Below are 19,857 nucleotides of genomic sequence, written 5' to 3'. Positions count from 1 at the left end.
ACCCCCTTCTCCAACCATTCTGAGAGATGAAGGACCCTCTTGCTGCTGCTGTGGGCAAAAGGTGGGCTCCCTGGGGAGCTCGTACACTTGATATTCAGGCAGAGAAAAGCCTTCTTCACCAGCTGACCCGAGGGCTGTGCATCCATGCCTGCTCTGGCCTGTGGAGGTCTCACGGTCCCCACTGTGACAGGGTCACTGCGCCATGTGGGGCAGGTATCTGGCTGGGAAGCCAGAGAGTTGGCTCCAGCTGAGCAGACAGCACAAAATAATCACTGCTCCTTGTCCTGTGCTAGAGGAGGGAGGAGGAAAGTGAATATTTTCCCATGTGCAGGAGCTGCACTGCTCCGCTTGTGGAGGCTTTCACCTGTCTCTGCAGCTTTCCTTAAAGGACAAAGGAGTTTTGCTTTAATGACCTTCCCCACACACCATTAATTTCAGTGGGTGGACTCTGTAGGAGTAGTTACTAGTCATTTTGCTATGAAGAGAAATTGAATAAACTAAAAAAATGTGAACAGTAATTTGGAAAGAAATACATCAAGGATAACAAAACTTTTGATTTCTGGTTTAACATTCATTCAGTATTTCAAGATTAGCTGTAGTGTCTGTGTAATGCTGTTAATTGGCGTAACTGAGCTTCATTCACTGTAACTATTCTTTTCAAACGAATATATTGCTATATATCCCCCATTTTGTTTTCCCACAAGGCACATTTCAAAACAACATGTGCTGTTTTGGATGCAATACCATATCAACCTGATTATTTCGTACATAATAAGATATGCCTTAAGATAGAGCACTGCAAGATATTTATTTAGAAGGACACCTTTGATGTTATGTGAACTAAAGAAATCTTTAAATTCTACTGAAATAAAAGTGAAATTCAGTGTCACTGTAATCAATCTTGATCCACCGCAGGAGTCAGGGCTCCATACAAGTGCCATTCTAATCTACTTCCAAACACAAGTTTCCAACTAGACAGTCGAGACATGCGGATTAGCTCTTTGAACAGGAATTTTCTGAAAGCACAAATAGAAATGTATGTGCCTAATGCCTATTTTACAAATCAACTTTTCAATTAGAAGAGTTTTACAACTTGTTTAAGAATAACTTGTCCATGTCACTGTCAGTCTTAAGTAATGTATGGGTTTAAAATTAGAGCCTCCTTGAACAGACTTTGAAGAGCAAATAATGGAATTATTCCAGAGCCTTTTATATGGATACCGATGACTGCAACAGACAGCTACTTAATATTTCTGAAGAACTGCTTCAGACAGCTTGTCCAGATCTTAGAGAACACAGCAGAATCATTTGTTTCTTACCAAGACAAAAGTACAATGCTTTATAGATCTTTCCAGTTTTCAAGCAACCCACCATATTCAATGAGAAGCAATGTAGAAAATATACTTTTTGCCACAGAGAAAAAGAAATAGTAGCTTTACAACATACCTTTCGCTATGTTTGCACTTCTCTGTGCTCCTGCCGCTCAGTTTACACACTGCTTTTCTCTTGTGCGCTCTTGGGCAGTACAACAGGCACTTCAGCAGCTCTGTCCTCTTTTGAACACAGTCATCTCTAAAGAAAAAGTTTAATTTGTATTATAGTATGTGGCAACTTTCAAGAAAAAAAAAAAAAAAGACATCACCACAAACCAATCAGAATATTCTTTGTCTGAAGATCTAGCCTCTTTCTCAGCTGATGCACTAATATGTGAATGAGGCCAGTAATCCATGAGGTGAGGTATACAGAAGCCATTCACTAGAAAAGATGCCGGGAGAACATAAGCTACATGGGTGGATGGTGGGAACAATAGCAAACATTTCATGTTGAGGTGGCTGGGAATGAATAATGCATGTGTTGGGGAAACAGTTGCCCCATTCTGGCATGGGGAGGATGGAAAGAGTGGGCGTGGGAGGTATTTTCCTGATCGAGTTAGCATTTCCAATTAAAATCATCATCTGCATAGACCCAGAAGACGTGGTATGACGATAAAACGATGTGCAAATATTGGAGGGGGAACCAATTACCGTTATGTGAACCCACAAAGAAAGCAGCTCAGATGCAAAAAGATTTTACGTAGGGAGGCAGACATGCACAAATGAAATGAAAGGACCAAGAGAAATGTTAGCATGCTACATGTTCTTTTGATCTGATATTTTTTAGATATGCCATATAAATGAGTGCTTCGTCTTAGCTGAACCACCCTTTCAAATTATTGTTAATTAAGTAATAATCCCTGAGAAATCTGTCATTACCAACAGTTAGGAACTGGTTTATTATGTTTGCCCCAGGCTATTAATGCTCAGACACAATGGCCACTAATTGCAATAAGAACGAATTTCCCTAGAATTATACATGCATCTTCTCACTATCTGGAGGCATGTTTTTGTTTTAAAACTTTGCTTTTTAACTTGTTTAACTGGAGCATTGGTCAGTCAGAAATTCTCTAATCATTCCTCACAGAAATCATCATTAATGAAAAGAAAGCAGATTTTCATTAATGTTTTACATTATTAAATGTTTGTTGCAGACAACAACAGCAGAGGTTATAATCCCCATAAACAATGCATCAGCTCCAAATCCAGCAGTGCTAGCAAAAGCATTTTCAATCAATGCAATGAGCTTTGGATCAGTCCCAACAATTCCTTTAAAAACAAGGGAGGGGAGGGGTGCCTCTTGTTATTTTCTGAGCTTGCATTACAGCTCTTCTTCTGTAACACATTATTAAAGTAATGAGAACCCATTTCTGGGATGTCAATGACTGAACTATGACATTTATTTCTGTCAGTTGTTTTCCATGTAGACAGGTCAGCTGGCCCTATGAATTATTACTAAGTATTGTTAAAGAGATAAATTGAGAAAATTAATCCAGAGGCAGGGAAAAAATCTACCTGGAATTTAAAGTGATCTGCTCCACAAACACTTTTCCCCTCTGCTCAGGAGCAGAGTGTAAGGAAAAAGCCTTAAAGAAAAGCTACCATTGTCATTGCATTTTAAAAGCATCCACATGACAATTTTAGAAGAACTGCCATTTCAGCTATTTCTTAAATAACCTCTTTCTTCCTCCATAATCATGTAATATATTTCTTTCACCTTTTGACTAGCACTTTTTTTTTTTCTTTTTTTTTTTTTTTTTAATAAACTTACACACTCATTTTGCAGGAAATTATATTTTAAAATGCTTCTCAGAGGTGTTTTATCCTAACAGTTTCATTTGGGTTGAATTAATGCTGAATCCTGATTTGCAAAAATAGAGAGAGAGGAAGAGAGGGAGAGAAAGAGAAAAAAAAAAGCTTAGCTTGTACCCCAGCTCCAAAACGCACTTATCTTCCATTCACATTTTCAAATCAATCTTATGGTAACCTTTATCTGTAATAACAGAATTATTCTGATACTTCTAAAACACATACAGCAGCAGTATAGTTATTTATCCGACTAGATAGTCAAATGAGTTTCCTCCCCCTTTCTTTGCCAGTTCACAGTTTGTTTTCAAGCCTTCAATGCTGGTTCTCACTTGATAGTTTTTATTCTTTTACTTTCTTTTTTTTTTTTTTTTTTTTCTCTCTCTCTCTCTCTCTCTTTTTTTTTTCTTGTTTCTTTTTTCATTTCATTTCCTTTCCTTTTTTTTTTTTTAAAAAAAAAAAAAAAGGTTCTCGTCTCTCTTTTTTCCCCATTAAGATTCGAATGGGCTGGTACCTCAGCCAATATGGCTATACATGCCTGAATAGACTTGCAGAAAAGCGGGGTCTCCTTTTGTCTGGGCCCGTATGGCTGTATATCATTCCGCACTGATAGGCAAAGGCTTCTCTCTCTGTGGGAGATTTCCAATAATTGCCAGAACAAATTAAACTGGGGCTTATCTGTTCCTCTCTCTTTTCAGCTTGAAAACGGAGGGAACTGAGGAACAAGACCAATTTTAACTGGTGACAATGCACCGTAGAAATAGATTGGATACAGCTTGTGTGAAGTCATGTTGTAGTCAGCAGTGGCAGGACACTGCTTTGAGGAGTGAGGTGGTGCCGGGCTACATGGACCCAGCCGGTCCTCCGATCTGACAAAGAATAAAAAATGAGTTGGGAGGTTACGAGCAGTCCATATAATCGCCATTGTGACAGGCGGAGATGAAGGGAGGAGTATTTCTGGTCATACTTGAGTGGACTGGGCAGCCCAGGAAAGCAGAGTGGACTGCAGCGTGTAAAGAGGACATGGCGTATTTTGAAAAAAAGACACGAGGTGTACAAAGAAGTTCCTCCCTCCCTCTGACCACCACCACTTACACTATTTGCCACCATTTTCCCACATTTTATGCCTCAGTCTTTGGGCAAGTGTCATAAAGTACAACGTTAACCCTCAAGAGACAGGGAGAGTAATGAGGATGCCCCGCCTCTGTGGTGAACACTTGGCTGTCTGGGGCTGAAAAGAGTGTTTTAGGAGATAATATAGTTATCAGACACATATTTTCTATAGCAAAGAGCTGTCATCTTCCTTTGCAGATGAGATAAAGTGAGTTCAAAGTGCTTTCTCCAGGCAAAGATAGACTCAAAGCTGTGCAGTGGAAATGAATTCTTTGACAGCGTCTGACAGACAGAAATGTGAACCATCTGATTTGAAAGGGACCTTTAATTCTTGGGGCTTCTGAATGCCAATGAGAAATATTAGGATCTTCTCTTGACCAACATGATTACAGCTATCACACAAGAATATGCCAAACACCTTTCAACATACTGTTGTCAGTCAAGCTCTAAAAAGCCATCACTCACTGTAAACTATCTTCTCAGCTACCACTCTGCCTCAGTCAGGCTCTCCGAGCTTCATAGTCAATGAGAAACTAATATGAAAAAAAAATAATCTAGCAGCACTTAGTGTTAGGTTTCCTTCTCTTTTTCCCTCAAGCTCTCATGTTCCTGATCCATATCAGAAAATCAAGAAATTGTGATACAGTCATTAATGCAGACCAGGGGGTGTAACTTCAGGCTACAGGAACTGGATGCAACTTCTATTGGTAAGGTCACCATACAGTACATAGGAAAATACATATATATATTTTTTTCTCTTAGGAAAATATTTTTAAAGCGCTGCCATAAATGAACCATCTGAATTAGAAAGGGAAAAGGCAAACACTAGAACTAAAGGCAATGAGGAAATAGGGAGTAAACTGGTGGTTGATATGGCACAGAAAAGGGGATTGAAGGATGAATGTGCGAAGAGATGTGATGGGAGATAATGATGGGCGGAAGTAAGGTTCTCTTCTGAGAGTAGAGAGAGAGGCTGGTCTGTAAAGCCTCTACACCACTCACAGCTGATTTGGAAGATGTGGGTAAGATGAGCAATTGATAAGATATACAAAGCCCCTCTGTTTTAATGCTTTAGTCCCTTAACCCAATCCTTTTTTAGGCAGCTCCTAATAGCTCAACATTTTCTGGGTTTAAGATTCACCACCCTCTGGTACGATTTGCCAAACAGCCGATCATCTTCTGCTCATGTCAGATGGATTCTGAATACGCGCGGTGTTTAAACTGCCAAAAATTCTGAAGCAGCTTGAATAGGGCACCCAAAACCAATGACCTCTGTGTCTCAGTTCCTCATTTGCAAGGTAGGAATAATGTGGTAAGAGTACCTCATCTCACCTGAGCAATGAAAAGATGCACCTAAAATGGTGATGCCAAAATCTCTAGTCATTTTGTCTGTTTTGTTATAAAGGTAGGCAGAGGCAGAGGATTTGAAAACAGTTACAAACTTACACCTATAGCCGGATAAAATGTTTAAAACTTCAGAAGAGGAAGTAGACCACTTCAAGGGTCATATAAAATTTATTGAGATTATTAAGACATAAAATATTCATTTGGATTCCTTCTTTGAGGAGAGCAAAGATGTGAAGGGCCTATATTATTGAGTTTTTATGGACTTTGGAGACCACTTATAATTGTAAGTAATTGCAGAATGGCATGAGTTACAACACTGGTTGAAGGCCAGATCAGTCTATACTCTTTACAAAAGCTCTTTGGTATCATATTTGGTGGAAAACTTTGGACAAGTGTTATCCTAACAACAACAAAAAAAAACAACAAACAAACAAACAAACAAAAACCACTAGGATTTTGCTATATATTTGCTTTTATACTGATAAGATCATTCTAACATTATATGCAAAAAACACCCAAAAGCATAGTAAAAGAAGTGAAATCATCAGGAAAAATCAGAGGGATTGAAAAAAGTCACATTTTCAGTTTGTAATGTCAATCCTGTGAATGGCTCTTGGACATTAATTACTTTTCTAACTTGGGAATCTTAAACAAGCAGTTTTGTTTCTTAAACAGCCCATAACTAAAATAATTACTTAAAGAGATGTTTTAATTTTAGATCATTTTAAAATGTCTCTGGAGGAAGCTATGGAAAATTCCTAACAGGTTCACTTTCCATTAGGTACTCAAGAAAAAAAATAGCAAAGTGCAAGTTTTACAGTGTGATTTTCAGTTCTAAAAACTGTGAACAGTCAGCAAAACTGGAATAGCAAATCCATTCTGAATTGACTTTTTTATAGTCATAAGCATGAGAATTCAGAAGCACACACTTCAGAGATTCTGCACTATTTTAGCCCCATATGTTCTTGTTCCTAGCCATTCTTCTTAATTGGGGCAGACAGGGGCTAGCCACCATCCAACAGGCTTACATTGGAAAGGGGTATTTTTTAAAACTCTACAGAAATCATCTTCTGTTTCCCTCTGGAAAACACAGCAAAGTCAATAAAACCAACACTCCTGCAAACAAAATAAGAACTGAGGCTCTAGGATCAATTTCAGTCATTATTTATATTCAGGAAGCCTCCTTACTTAGGAGGAGTCAGTAAAGGGGATTTCATGTCTATAAAAGGGGCTAGGCTGTCATTGGACTTTAATCAGTGCCATGCTAGAGAAATCTGAATATGGAATAAATCTGTCCTTTATCAATAGGCAAATACATGCACAGAAGTAAACTTTTGCAGGAAAATAAAGGTCAGAAAGTAATTGCATGCCAGGGTGAAGTTAGGAATGACTTCTGAAGTCAATACACAGTGAAGAACAGGCAGTGCTGACTGGAGGAATGGGTACCCCTTTGCCTACCCAAGACAGGCCTCTCATCAGTGCCTCAGGGCTGTCACTGCTCCCTGTGGCACTCAATCTGCCTGGCCCACTGCTCTAAACTGAAATACAGCTGATGGCTACAAAAGAGGGCTCCCCAGCCTGGGGCTTTCCTCCGCGCTGGCAGTCCTGGGAGGAGATGTTGGGTGCCCTTACAATGGGGCAGCACTGCCAGCCACGTCAGAGGAGGTGAGGGGGAGAATTGCCAGCATCCATTGTGCCCCATTCCTCCTTACCCTATGCTGCTGATGAGCTGGATCATTTCTTGTACAGTCTTTCCCTTCAAAAACTGGGAAACTGGGGGTGATGGCACAGGTAGGGGGGGTCTCCATTACAGTGGGTTGGAGCAAGGGATGCTGATCAGCTGGAGAGCCCGACCTTCAGTGCATCACTCGTGCCTAAGGGCCCAGCTCTCCTGCCCCTGAGATCGTGCTGCTTCTCTCAGCTGGCTGCTCCACAACCACTTAATTCATCAGCTGTTTGGCTTGGCCTCGATTGCAAACGAATCCAAAACCCTCTTTCCCTCTGCAGCTCTAAATTGCTTATTTTTGAACACCAGACCGAAGAGGCTTCTCTTGTTCGGACAACCTAATCCCCTCTCCCGTCTGTCGAGGACCTCCTGTTCTGCTGTTTGTTGTGCTGGGGCAGAAGTGACACCCTGCTGATCTCAACTGTCTTTGTGGCTGCAGGCCTCAATCTCAGAGCACCGAGCTCTGCAAAGGTCACTGCAGCCACCCTCATTTTTTCTTCGTACATTCATAACAAAAGTTTCCTGATTCAGCAAACATACGATGCCCACATAGAAACAGACCCCTTTCTAGATGTATCCTGTGGTAGCTTTTAAGCACTCATGTCACTCTGCATTATGATGCTCGGGGCTTTTAAAAGCTAGGGAAGGACTGGAAAACGTTGTGAGTGGGAAATCCCTAAGGAACACCCACTTGCCACAGATACTTCTTGCTAATTCTGCAGATGGCATGTTCCTTCTTCTGAATAGGACATTAAAATGAGCTCTTGCTTACGTGAAGCTATTAAAAGATGCGGTAGTCCTTCCAGCAAGGGCAGTGGTGAAGTCTTCTGTGTCCTTTCCAGATTCCAATTCACTTAATTACATGTGTAAGGCACATTGCAAAGCTCCATCACTAGATGCTTGATTCCCACTAATACTTTCTGCCTAGCTAAATTCCCTCTGCTTTTTCATCTCTGTGTAGCAGTCATCTTCAGGTCCTGCCCTGGACTATTTGAGAGTGTACAGCCTCTTTAACTGCTGCTCTGTTTTATTCCAGATGTGATCTGGGGACAAATGAAATGATTCTTGCACATATAAAATCCATAAAGATGAAAGGTGTTATAACTGTATGTTAATTATTCATCACTAGTATTACACATACTAATGTTTTCCTCAAAGTACAATGCACCCCACAGAGCTGTAAACATGTTAAAGAGCTGTAGTTTTTCATTTAAATTTGGCACAGAACTCAAATGAATTTCACCAAAGAGGTAGGATCAAGATCAGATTTTGTGAATATAAAATCCTTTCCTCACCTAGGGATGAGTTTAGAGAAGGAGGGAACAAAGAGTTCAAAAATATGCGTTGTTGATCGCTTCTGGTGTGCCATGAAGTCTTTGCATCAGATAGAGCACGATTCAAAGCCACCTACTAAAGCACATCCCCATACACACAGCAAGGATGCTGAAATCTCTGCTGAGCACAGAACTGCTTAACAGTGGCTGCAAAATTACCCTGTAGGCTGTCCAGCCTGATTAACTACTGACGTCAACAAAAATAGCAACTGGAATTTCCTGCAGCTAAATATATATATTTTTTCCCTATAAAGCTGTTTTGGGTCCAAATACAAAGATCTCTGAACAACTGTGTGAAACAATCAACTACCAGCAGTAACGCTTAATGGCTCTGTTCAATGTAAACTGTGCACTTAGGAGTGATCACGGTATAATTATAGGAAAAATGCATTAACAAATAAAGCTTTTAAGGGGAAAAAAAAAAAAAAAAAAACACACTCAAAATCAGACAGTAAGTTGGAAATGAAGTTGTGAATCTCAGGTAAATTCAATACAAACTGCAGTCACTCTAAATAGGAATAGCAATAAAAAAAAGCCTTGGTATTATATTGTTATGAATGAATTGGCGAGTGTTCTCCTGTTGTTTTACTTTTTCTAAATTGTGCCAACAGATGCGATTAAAAGGAAATAAGATTAAGTTGTAAAATGGAATCTTCTGCGGTAGTAATCACAACAGACTAAATGACTGTCCCCAGCTCCTAACAGGAGGCAGCAAGGAGCTTTCCCCTTAGGAAAGGGATATTAATGTTGGAATTTTCTTTCTGTGCAAGTCTGAAGAAGCCCAAGGTTGAAGTGAAAAGATGGACTACAGGCTGTGAGTAGAGAGGTGAGACAGGGTGCTGGATGTGATCCTATTGCTAGATGAAATGTGTGTATATGAATGTGAACGTTTGTGTACCTGGATGTACATGCACGTATATGTTTAGTTAGCCTAACATCAGGAAAAAGATTACACTTCTGCTTTATAATACATAATACATTTATATAATGGAAATACATGAAATAACTGCTGCCCAAAAAGGAGAAATCAGATGGGAACAGTGACTGGCAGCTGCTGGGAGGAAGGAGAGGGAATCAGTGTTAGGACACCCAGCACAAGTTCTGTCCTGGGATGTAAACTGGCAAAGGCAGCTCCCAGCTCCAGCCAGAGGGTATATCCAGGGCTCGAATCCCATGCTATAATGTCTCATCCACCCCAGAGCTGCCAAATATTCAGTTTCTAGCAAGCAGGAAATGGCAGCTCCCCAAGCACATGTGGGGTAAAAGGCAGAGCTGGGAGCTGCTGCAGGCCAGCCAGAAAACCTCACCTGTGTGGCCCTGTATAAATCCAGCATGTACATCACTGGCATTTTCTTTCCTGCTGACTGGAAAACACAATGATCACTGCAAGCAGCAGATAAGTGCAGCAAGTTCAAAACCATTTTATGTTTTGGATGTAGTGCTGCATTAACATGAAGAAAATCAGAGGAGCTCAACCTCAATTATTTAGATTTGTCTCATCTGTCCAGACCGAAGAACTACATAGGGTCACAGAGCCGTTATCTTAGTCTTTCATGTCAACAGACGACAAGATTTTTGTTACACGGGAAACTTGGAGATATGTACATCTTCTGGGGTTTGATCGCTACGCAGCCTGGCTGCACTCTTCAGCAGCACATGAAATATGCAGCCCATGTCAGCGTCTCAACAGCGTCCCTGGCAGTTCTCATGAGCTCCAGTCTCAGCAGGAGGTAAGATGCTATACATCATTAAATCAGCACCAATCAGCCACCTATTACTGGTGCAGGAGGAAGGCTCATTCAACAAGTGTTCCCGGTAAGGAATAATCACTAATAATGAACACTGCATGAAATTCTACGTTATCTGTTGAAACATAGGCCAGTACCAGAAAAACATCTCTAGTGCACTAGACATCTCTAGAAGCACTAGACATCTCTAGAAGCACTAGAATAACATGCCAAAAGCTGTTTGAAATTAGATATTTGGATTAATGTTTATGCACTTATTTAAGGGCCCTCAGCTCCGGCAGCCCCTAGATGAAGTAGACAATATGGCTTTGGCTTTGAAAAAATTAGCATGCATCTCAGTAGGGCATTTTAGTCTCCAGTTAATGTGACTGGAAAAGATAATTTTCCCATAATATAACAGACGTATTTGGGGGGTTAAGTTTTGGTTGAAACAAACACTTTCCTCCAGGCTTCCTGTAAGAAATTAAATCTTTGAGTTTTTTTGTTTGTTTGTTTGTTTTGTGTTGCTTGTTTGTTTGTTTTTCTTTACTGTTGGTTATTGGAGGGTAGGCAGGATAAACAGAGGGCAACAAAAATGGAAGGTTAAACAGTACCAGGTTTCTCAGGCTATGTTGAAGACACTAGACAGTGCTCACTCTGCTCTGCTCAGACACACAGTTGCTGTTCTGAATAGCTGCCCATATGGAAAATTCCTCTCTTTGACCAAGGAGGCTCTGTGCTAATCTCTGCACTTCTGCCCTGCCTCACTGCCATCACTAAGGAGGACTGCTGCATCTTCTCTCTGGGTTTCTCCAAGCCTCTCCTGAATCTCACTCTAAGCAAGATGAGGTTTTTATGCAGTGTTCTTGCACCTTCCGCTGGACGCCCAAACATTCATCACCCTCCCAATGCAGACAAAAATGTTTCTTCTTCTGGCCTTTTGTGAGTCTCAGAGTTCACTTGACTTACAGCGCAGTGGGGGCACTGATGCCTGACTCTAAGTTATGGCATGCAATGTTTGCTGGCACCCATTAAGCCCATTTGCAACATCCCCAGGCTCTGCAGATGTTCAGAGGGCTTGAGGATGCCCAGGGCTTGCTCAGCCAGCAAGAGGGCAGCCTCTGATAGACAACATCTGTGTAGACTCACATTTTTTTGTAGCTTTTCAGCTTCAAAATAGAGCTGCAAATCATATTGCTGGGAGTAATATCAGCTGTATCATCAACCTTGAGAATAAAGGGTTTTAGCTGGATTTCCCAAAGAAATGGGTGTACAGTACTTTCTTTCTGCCTGTCAGTCCTCATCTAATACAATCGGAATCCATTTAGCCAATTTCAACCCTTTCTGACAGAGAAGATATTATAGAAGATAAAGAAGAGGATTATATGCTATATACACAAAGGACTACTTTTTTTTTTTTTTTTTTTTTTTTTTTACAGAAACTTTGTGTACAAGCTTTTCTACAAGCATATTTGCCTCTTTAATGTGCCACATACATGTTGTTTGCACGGTTGTGTAATGGATGTCATCTTTTTAATGTGTATTTACAAAGAGTTTAAAATATGCCCTGAGATCTTAATTTGGCATGAGAATGATAGTATGCAATTAAAATCTGAAATGAAATACAGCAAGAACATTGTAGGTTGTAACTGCAGTTATTACCAGCAGAAGATGACGTGCCTGAGATACGGTCTGTCTATCATTTTGTGAGTGCAAGTTCTTCAGGGAAAGAACTGCTATCTGTTATGAGGTTGCACACCGCCAATCACGATGGTCACCTTGATCCTCTCTGCTAACATCAGAAAGGTAAGATAAGATAAGATAAGATAAGATAAGATAAGATAAAACCATGCAGTATCATCTGCGACCATGAGTGACACTGGAGTACTTCCCCTGGATTTAGAGGATGGCGCCAATACTGCACCTTCAGCAAGCCCTGCGTGGTAAAAGTTAGTGACCTTTTAATGGTGACAGTTATATGAAGTGGTTTGAATAATTACCCATGAAAAGATCCTTTTATATATCTTTACAGACATCTTGCAATGAGATGCTCTTTTGTGGCATTTTCATTTCCATTCTAAACCACATTAATGATTCACTGAGTTGGAGAATCAGATGGGAAAAAAAAATAAATATAATAACAATTTGCTGCTTCCAGCTCTATTGCCTGGAGGCTCTGCCTCACAGGCCACCAGCCAACCTCTGTGGCCATGGTGGGTGAAGGCACCTCCAACAGAGCAGGGAATTTGGGGTGCTCCACCTCACACTGGACCATCTCACCCCACTGCAACTGCTCCCAGGCAGATGATGGGGAGAGATCATCTGAAACAGCTGCAAACAGCTGTAAACAAGCTGCAAACAAACCCACTGAGGGAGATTCTCATTTGGTGTTGCTGACTTTATCATCTGCATCTAAAAGTTTGAAATTCATTGCTCTTATTTAATTCAGCATATACCATACTGCAGCAGAACAGCAAAATGGGGGAGGAAAGAGGAGATGAAAATTGGAGAAAAGGACACTGTGTAACAAAGAAAATGAGAGATTTTAAAGCCGTAATGCAGTTAAAACATTATTTTTTTTTTCTTTGTTACAGCTGTTTTCTTTTTTCTCACAGATGTTCAAGGCAGTATCTACCGAGCAAGAAATATCCTGCCCATACAGGAGAGGAATATGAGCTTAATTACATCTGTGTGCTTTTGCAGGAAATCACTGAGGTGATGGACCCACTTGTATTAATCTCATCAAACTCTCCTGCATTATCATCATCCTTCAGGAAAGTTAAACCCACACAGACCTAAACTGTTTTCATTCAGAAGATAGATCCCAAATCAGCATTTCTTTTTTATTTTGCACTTTCAGCATGACAGACAGAATAAAACATATGTTTAGAGAATGGAAGCAGGCTCCACAATGCCCACACAGAACATGAAATGGAATTGAGAAGCATTCTGTGTCACGTGTCTCTTTTAGCCTGTTGGTGAAACCTAAGACCATAGTGATGACAACAGATAACAAATATAAATATTCATCTTTTCAGGGAAAGGTAACCTCAGATCATTATGAAGCAGAGGCTGAACCTCAATTTTGTGAAATTCAGAGGTGGCATCCTCAGAAGACTGAAAGAGTCTCAATCAACCTTAATTTTTCTCTGCAGTTTTTTCACGGCTACGTATTATCAGATAAATTCTCTAAGCTCTGTTGCAGGTTGAGATGGTTCTACAGTCTTTAGGGTGCTTGTATGAGGTGATTAAAGGCACCCCAAAAAATAAACTTAAGTAGCAATCAATCATAGCTTTCCCACGATTTGAAACACACTTAGAAACAGAAACAACAACAACAACAAAAAAACAACACCAGAAGTGAGAACAGCATTTTATCATCAACTTTTCTAGTATTTCAATTTACTCATTCTTGTGGGAAACAAACAGGTAGGGTAGAAGGAGACAACACAGGAGTTTCCCATGGTAGAAGTAGCTGTCACATAGAACACGAGAAACACAGAATCTAGGACCTTATGACAAAATGAGCATCATGAGGTTATTTCCTGATGGTTTTTCAATCAGTATTTTCACAAATTCGCATGATATGATACCTTCTGTCTTAAGATATTAAGATATTGGCAGGTATGGTTTGTTTGAATTTATGCCAGAGGATTTATTCTAATCTCCTCTTATGCTATGCTCTTCTGCAAGAGCAGAAAAGATATTTCATCATTTCTAGCAAAGGGGACTCCATCTGATACTCGTGTAATTGTGTTGGAAATCCCTGTGAATCTGGGCAGAAGAGAAACATCACCCAGATGTGTCACCTCTCGAATATTAGTGCTGGTTGTCTGCAGCGCACTCTGACTCCCTGGTTTGCAGGGAGTGGGACTGAAGTCAATGACTGGGGCTGGAAGTCAGTGCCGCAGTGTCTGGAGCTGAGGGAGATCACTTCGGAAGGTCTGAGTCAAGAGAGCAGAACTGGTCTATACGTCATGGGCCATATTCATCAGAAAGTCACAAGTGGAAAAAAAGCATCAGTCTAGACCATTCCTAACACAACTACTCAACCAGGACCAAATTTGCCATTGATGCATATTAAGAAAGTACTTCACGAATAGCTCACAGAATAAGGTTGCCCTCAGCATGAATACATGTATTGCAAACTGGCCACAAGCAGGGAAAAATGCTGCTTGAACAATATCCCGTGAATATGTTATTCAGCTGATTTGTATGGTTGTTATTTAATAAATAAATAAATAAATAAAATAAAAAACACAACAAGAACCCCCCCTCTCTTCCCACTATTCAGATTGCTCAATTCACCACAAATGACACGATGAGTCCCTGCCATCATGGGCATCCAGCCCACGTGGACAGTACATCTGGGGCACAGCATGTCCCATAACCAAGGGCTCCCAGTGCTGTGTGACCACTTGCGGTGCTCTCCGTAGCTGCTATTGGTACAAAGGACTGACAGGAGATGCTCCTTTCCCTCACCTAGCTCTGCATCCTTGCTTCTCCCTTCTTGCCCCGCTGCCTGTTGCCCCTCTGAGCAGATCACAAAGTCATTTGGGATTTCTCTTTCTTTCACATTTTGACTGCTGCAGCACTTTCCTGCCCTCCTCTCTTTTGCTCCGGCTCTGTAGGCCGTTCATTCATAGCCTGGTTTATCTTTGTGAGCTAAATGGAAGGCGCTTTTGGTGCATTCAGCTGGGGACGTGCAGAAAGAGCCCAGCCGCAGCCTGACGGCACTGGCATTGTGCACAGAGTGGGTCCATTGCCTCACCACCCCCTTATTCTCTCAGGACTGAAATACCTGCCTTTATCAGATGCTGTGAGCGTGTTTGGCTTTAATTAATTCCAACAAAGATACGTCGGGGCTCAGTAGGCTTGTATTTTGGATGCTAAGCTATGAAGGTACAGCATTGTTCCATTCCATGTATTAAAATGAGGATTCAGCACGAACTGCATAATTAAGGACTGAAAGGAGGAAAAAAATGTGATTGAATTAAACCTGACAGCATAATGCAAGGAATCAATAGCTTTATTTGCTGTTTAATGATGATGATACTGTTTTTATTTCATTATATATGAATCACAAACAGCTTTGTGCTGGCTTAATTGTATTCCTCAGCAAGTAAACTGAGGCATGTAATTTGCACCTGTTAAAGAAAGCTTATTTAAGACTATCATAAATTGGTCCTGAGCAATGAAATCAATTTGCTTCCAATCCAGCTCAACAGATTATCTAAGCATGATATTCTTTTATTTTTATTTTTTTTTTAAAGACAAATAACATAATGAAGATTTTATTTGAATGACGGCAGAAAAACCAAAGGGGCTGTAGCAATGCATCTTGTGATCCAAGCCCCACAATGGCCTGCTTCAGTTTTCACATGTTCAGGATTACACAGCAAACCTAGATTCCTGTCTCTCTGACTTTTGGCAGTGTTTGAATGTACATGCATTTATTGCCTTTCCTTTTCATGGCCTCTCTACCAAAAATATCACATAAAAGAAGCAGAAAGAGGAACAGAAGTGGGTGAAGAAAGAACTCAAAGGAGCCAGCAGAGGAAGGAAGGGCTGTCACAAGACTGAGGTCATTGTAGGTGTTTTTTTTTTAAGCAAAGTAGTGATGAGGAACACTCCACTCATTCATATTTCCTGAAGTCTTAGGAGTGGTTCAGCCTTGAAGAGGTTTGGCCATAGTATATCTGGAAAGGGACAGAGCCGCAAATGAGTTTCAGAAGACTGTGGATGCAAGGATACACTGGCAAAACGAGAAAGAGGTCTCAGGCTGCCACCCGTGACCAGCTCCTTTGTCTTTATTTGTTCTCTTCTTATGGTCTATTTTGCCTACAGTTCCTCTTTCTCCTCTCTGTCTGCCTCTTTGTTGGTCTGGGTCTTTCTAGCAATCCCTGTTTTTCCCCAGCATCCTGGTGAGGTCCAGGTGGGCTGTGTTTGTCACGGTCTGGGTGAGAGTTGAGTGGTGTGGAGCCACCCAGGAACCTGGGGTGCTGTGACCTCTGGATCCAACACAGTGCCCACAGTGGGGTGTGCACAGAAGGTGCAGGCACAGCCAAGTCCAGCCCAGGCTGAGTGGAGGTGAAGTTGGGAGGTGCTGGGGACTATTCCAGCTCTCCTCCTGCCTCCAGGACAAGGGATGCAAGTGCTACTTCTGCTCCTTAGCTTTGTACTGAAGGAACAGCTTTGTCAAACTGAAATTGATTTTTTTTTTTTTTCCAAAAAAACTTTTTTTTCCCAGTGATCACTTTTCCCTCCTTCTTCATCCTGCAGCACCTGTGCCACTGCTGTATATTCAGTAGTTCATTTTCAGGGAAGTGGGGGGACTCATAATTATTATTGCCATTCCCAAGTTACTTTTGCTTCAACGCTCTGTCCTTAATTCTGGTCTCAATTACAAGGGATTGCACGTTTTAATATTAGTCTGAATTGCCAAAGTGAGGAGCTTTAAACAGCTCAACTGTCACATAACAGCTGAGGCCTAATATTGTTTTCCTCTAATCAAGAAATGTTAGCTGTGGAGAGGTGTTGAGGTGGGCCTGACAATAATGTCTCTGCATGGTAAAAGCAGATTTTCATGGCTTTGTGTAGAACCTGCAGATTTCCTTGGGGACCTAATGAATTAAACATTAAGCCTACATATACTATGGTAGATATAATTCCATGATTAAATTCAGGAAAAAAAAATTAAAAAAAAGCAAAAATGCATCTACATGTGAAGACCTCCAAGACCTTTATGTCCCACAGCGTCATTGGGAGTGTTAAAATGTGGTGTTATCCTAAGAAGTTCTTCTACAACAAATATCACATTACGGGTGTCTATTATTTCACATTGATTTTCTGCATAAAATATATTCGTCTTGAGAGTAAAATGTGTATTTATTTCCTGACTGCAGACCTTGAAAACTGTACGTAGATCCGTATGGGCAATGTCTTTTTCCCAGCTACCAGGCATGAATGGCTAATGGGCCAAACTGTGCTGCTGTTGAACCTTGTGCAGTTCTATTGGCCGCACTGCAATTAGGCAGGTCTGGACTAATTAGTTGTCTGTAAACACTTCTGAGGATGATAGAAAGATGGAATAGAAACCTCAGTTTCTGGCTGCCTATCTGCATTCAGTCTGCAGGGGAAAATGAAGACAAAGCAGCCAAAGGAACTCAAGAGTTTTGTTAGACCCCCGAGCAAGAAGGTGTTTTTTTAAGTGGAAATTTCTCAGAGTAAAGTTACATACAAATAGAAAAAATCCCTCTCCTTCCCTCTCCCCTTTGGGCTACCAAATGCCTTATTAGATGCTTTTCTCAGTGTAAGAGGAATCCTTGACAGAGGACTGTCAGCCTCTTGGAATGGTAATTCAGGATTTCAAGCATTCACAAGCCCTTTTCTCATAGGACAGAGCCGAGGCCAACTGTGAAACAAAAGGTGAGGAAGGTTTTTAAGGGAACTGTGGATTAAAATGTGTTCTCTGCTTCTCCCCATGATAGCTTGTGAGAGTAACCAAGGAAAGTGCTTTGTGTGCAATTTGCTTCCATACCCCTCCTTCCCTGTCCATTAAGAGGATCATACACAGCCTGGAGATAAGAACAACACTTGGCCATGGGGACCTTTGGAAAACAGCACACCTTCTCTTCAAGCTGCTCTCAGCTAACATTTACTACTTCCCTTATATGAAAACAGAATGCATGCTTTTGTTTTGTCTCTTGCGTAAGATTTGGGAAACACAATTTCTACCATCTACCAGGTTGACCACCAGATCCCGGGCAGACTTTGCGGCCTCCCTTGCCTCTGGCTCCAATGGGAAATGGGGGTAAGGGCACTACCTAAACTCCCAGGGAGGCCTTGAGGACAAATAAATACATCAAAGCTTGCCAACAGTTTGGATACTGTGCAGACCGAGTAGATGGAGACCACACAGCACTGTGCCTCTTACGCAGAGTTGCTATTGCAGTGCTGGCACACATGAAGCCCTTTCATCCTGGGGGAGTATCCAACTCCAACAGCCGGGCTGGGGTGTATGACTTCTGAGGGCCTGCCTAGTCCGGAGAACCACAGGTGTTTTCTCCAAGTGGAGGCCTAATGCCTGACTACATGATAGTTTAGGGCTGTTTTTTTTTTGTTGTTTTTTTGTTTTTTTTTTTTTTGTTTTTTTTTTGGGGGGGGGGGGGGGGGGGGGGGGGGGGAATTTCTACTTTGCAACTTGTATTGCTTTAAATACAAAGGAAAGTTTTGTTTTGTTTTCCTCCTTTTGATCTTTAAACAAGGAAGAAATTGCAGAGTTAGAAAGAGTCTTTATGTTCAAAACAAGAGGCTAGACTCACTTTGAATAAATACTAAAGCCTTGTGCTTAAAGATCCATTAAGTACAATCAAGTTGCAAGGTCCTGATTGTGATCAGATAGCTGCAGTATGTTAACAGCCTTTGTCTGTACGTGAGTGGGAGTACAGAGAGGGAAATGCTTTCATAGAAAATAAAGCAAACAGCGCTGTCATGTCTGGTTTATTAGGATATTAGGGGTCTGCAGACGAGCGAGGTAAACAACTGCCTTTATTAAAAGTAGCAGATCAATGCTACTAGATTAGCAGGAACTGAGAACAAAGCAGAAAAAGAGAAGAGCATTTCTGCCTAGCTGCACTCTCTCTCCCACACTGTTGAGCACAATCCCTGGTTATGAACAGTAGCAGCAACACACCCTGCCAAGTGGGCGATCAAATTTTAAGACCCAATTAAAAATTTCCTCAAATTTAAAGCCTAAATGGAAATGCAGCCATCTGTCTATGCTGAGGAAGGGCACGTATCTGTGCTGATGTAAGAGCAGATGAATGAGTGAATGACTCAGAAAGGGGAACAGCTCCTCTTTGGCTCTCCACTTAGTTTTCTGTGAAGAATAAGCTAATCGAACCCAAGGGAGGTTGGCTTTCTGTCTTTTCTTGGCCAGGGAACATCTTTCTGCTCCAGCTGCTCATGGAGGAAGGCACGAGGTGGGAGTCAGGAGCTACTGATCTTCCTCCCAGGTTGGGGCCAGAAAATGATCAGAGCTGACCGGGAAGCAGAGCTGATGGCTGGGAGCTCTGAAGGGCTCCTGGGAGATTGTTTCCAGGCTGAAAGTCAACGATTATGTGAGTATCATCTTTGGGCTTGCCTGTGCATTGGTCTTGGAGAGCTTTACATCTCGCAAGATAGAAATGGCTGTATGAACCTCTGTCCTTCTGCCAGCACCCCAGAAAAAAAACTGCCACGAAAAGATGAAAATGAGTGTTAATTTATGTGACCAGCTGAATGTCAATTTAAGGGTGGTTTTACAAGAACTTTTGCCCATGTATCTACCTAAGAAAATCTCATGCTCATTGTAAGTTACACAGTCATGTCATTTGGAAAGCAAAGGCAAAATTCAGGCCTCTTCTTTACCAATACTTAAAAACTTTTCT

General features: G+C 41.2%; 1 protein-coding gene across 2 annotated transcripts in view; it reads right to left on the bottom strand.

Moving 5' to 3' along the window:
- Positions 1-19,857, bottom strand: part of CDH20 (cadherin 20) — a 112,481-nt gene that overhangs the window by 49,355 nt on the left and 43,269 nt on the right. Inside the window, exons 1-2 of one of the 2 annotated variants that reach the window (XM_032182599.1) lie at positions 1,650-1,688; positions 1,447-1,572 (exon numbers count right to left, since the gene is read on the bottom strand). The gene's annotated coding sequence lies outside the window, so the exon portion shown is untranslated. Of the gene's footprint in view, positions 1-1,446; positions 1,573-1,649; positions 1,689-19,857 lie in introns of those variants that run through there. The other variant, XM_032182597.1, reaches the window with a different exon arrangement.

Source organism: Aythya fuligula, chromosome 2 (genome assembly GCF_009819795.1).
Source record: "Aythya fuligula isolate bAytFul2 chromosome 2, bAytFul2.pri, whole genome shotgun sequence".
Classification (NCBI taxonomy): domain Eukaryota; kingdom Metazoa; phylum Chordata; class Aves; order Anseriformes; family Anatidae; genus Aythya; species Aythya fuligula.
This window is presented reverse-complemented; position numbering and strand designations above follow the sequence as displayed.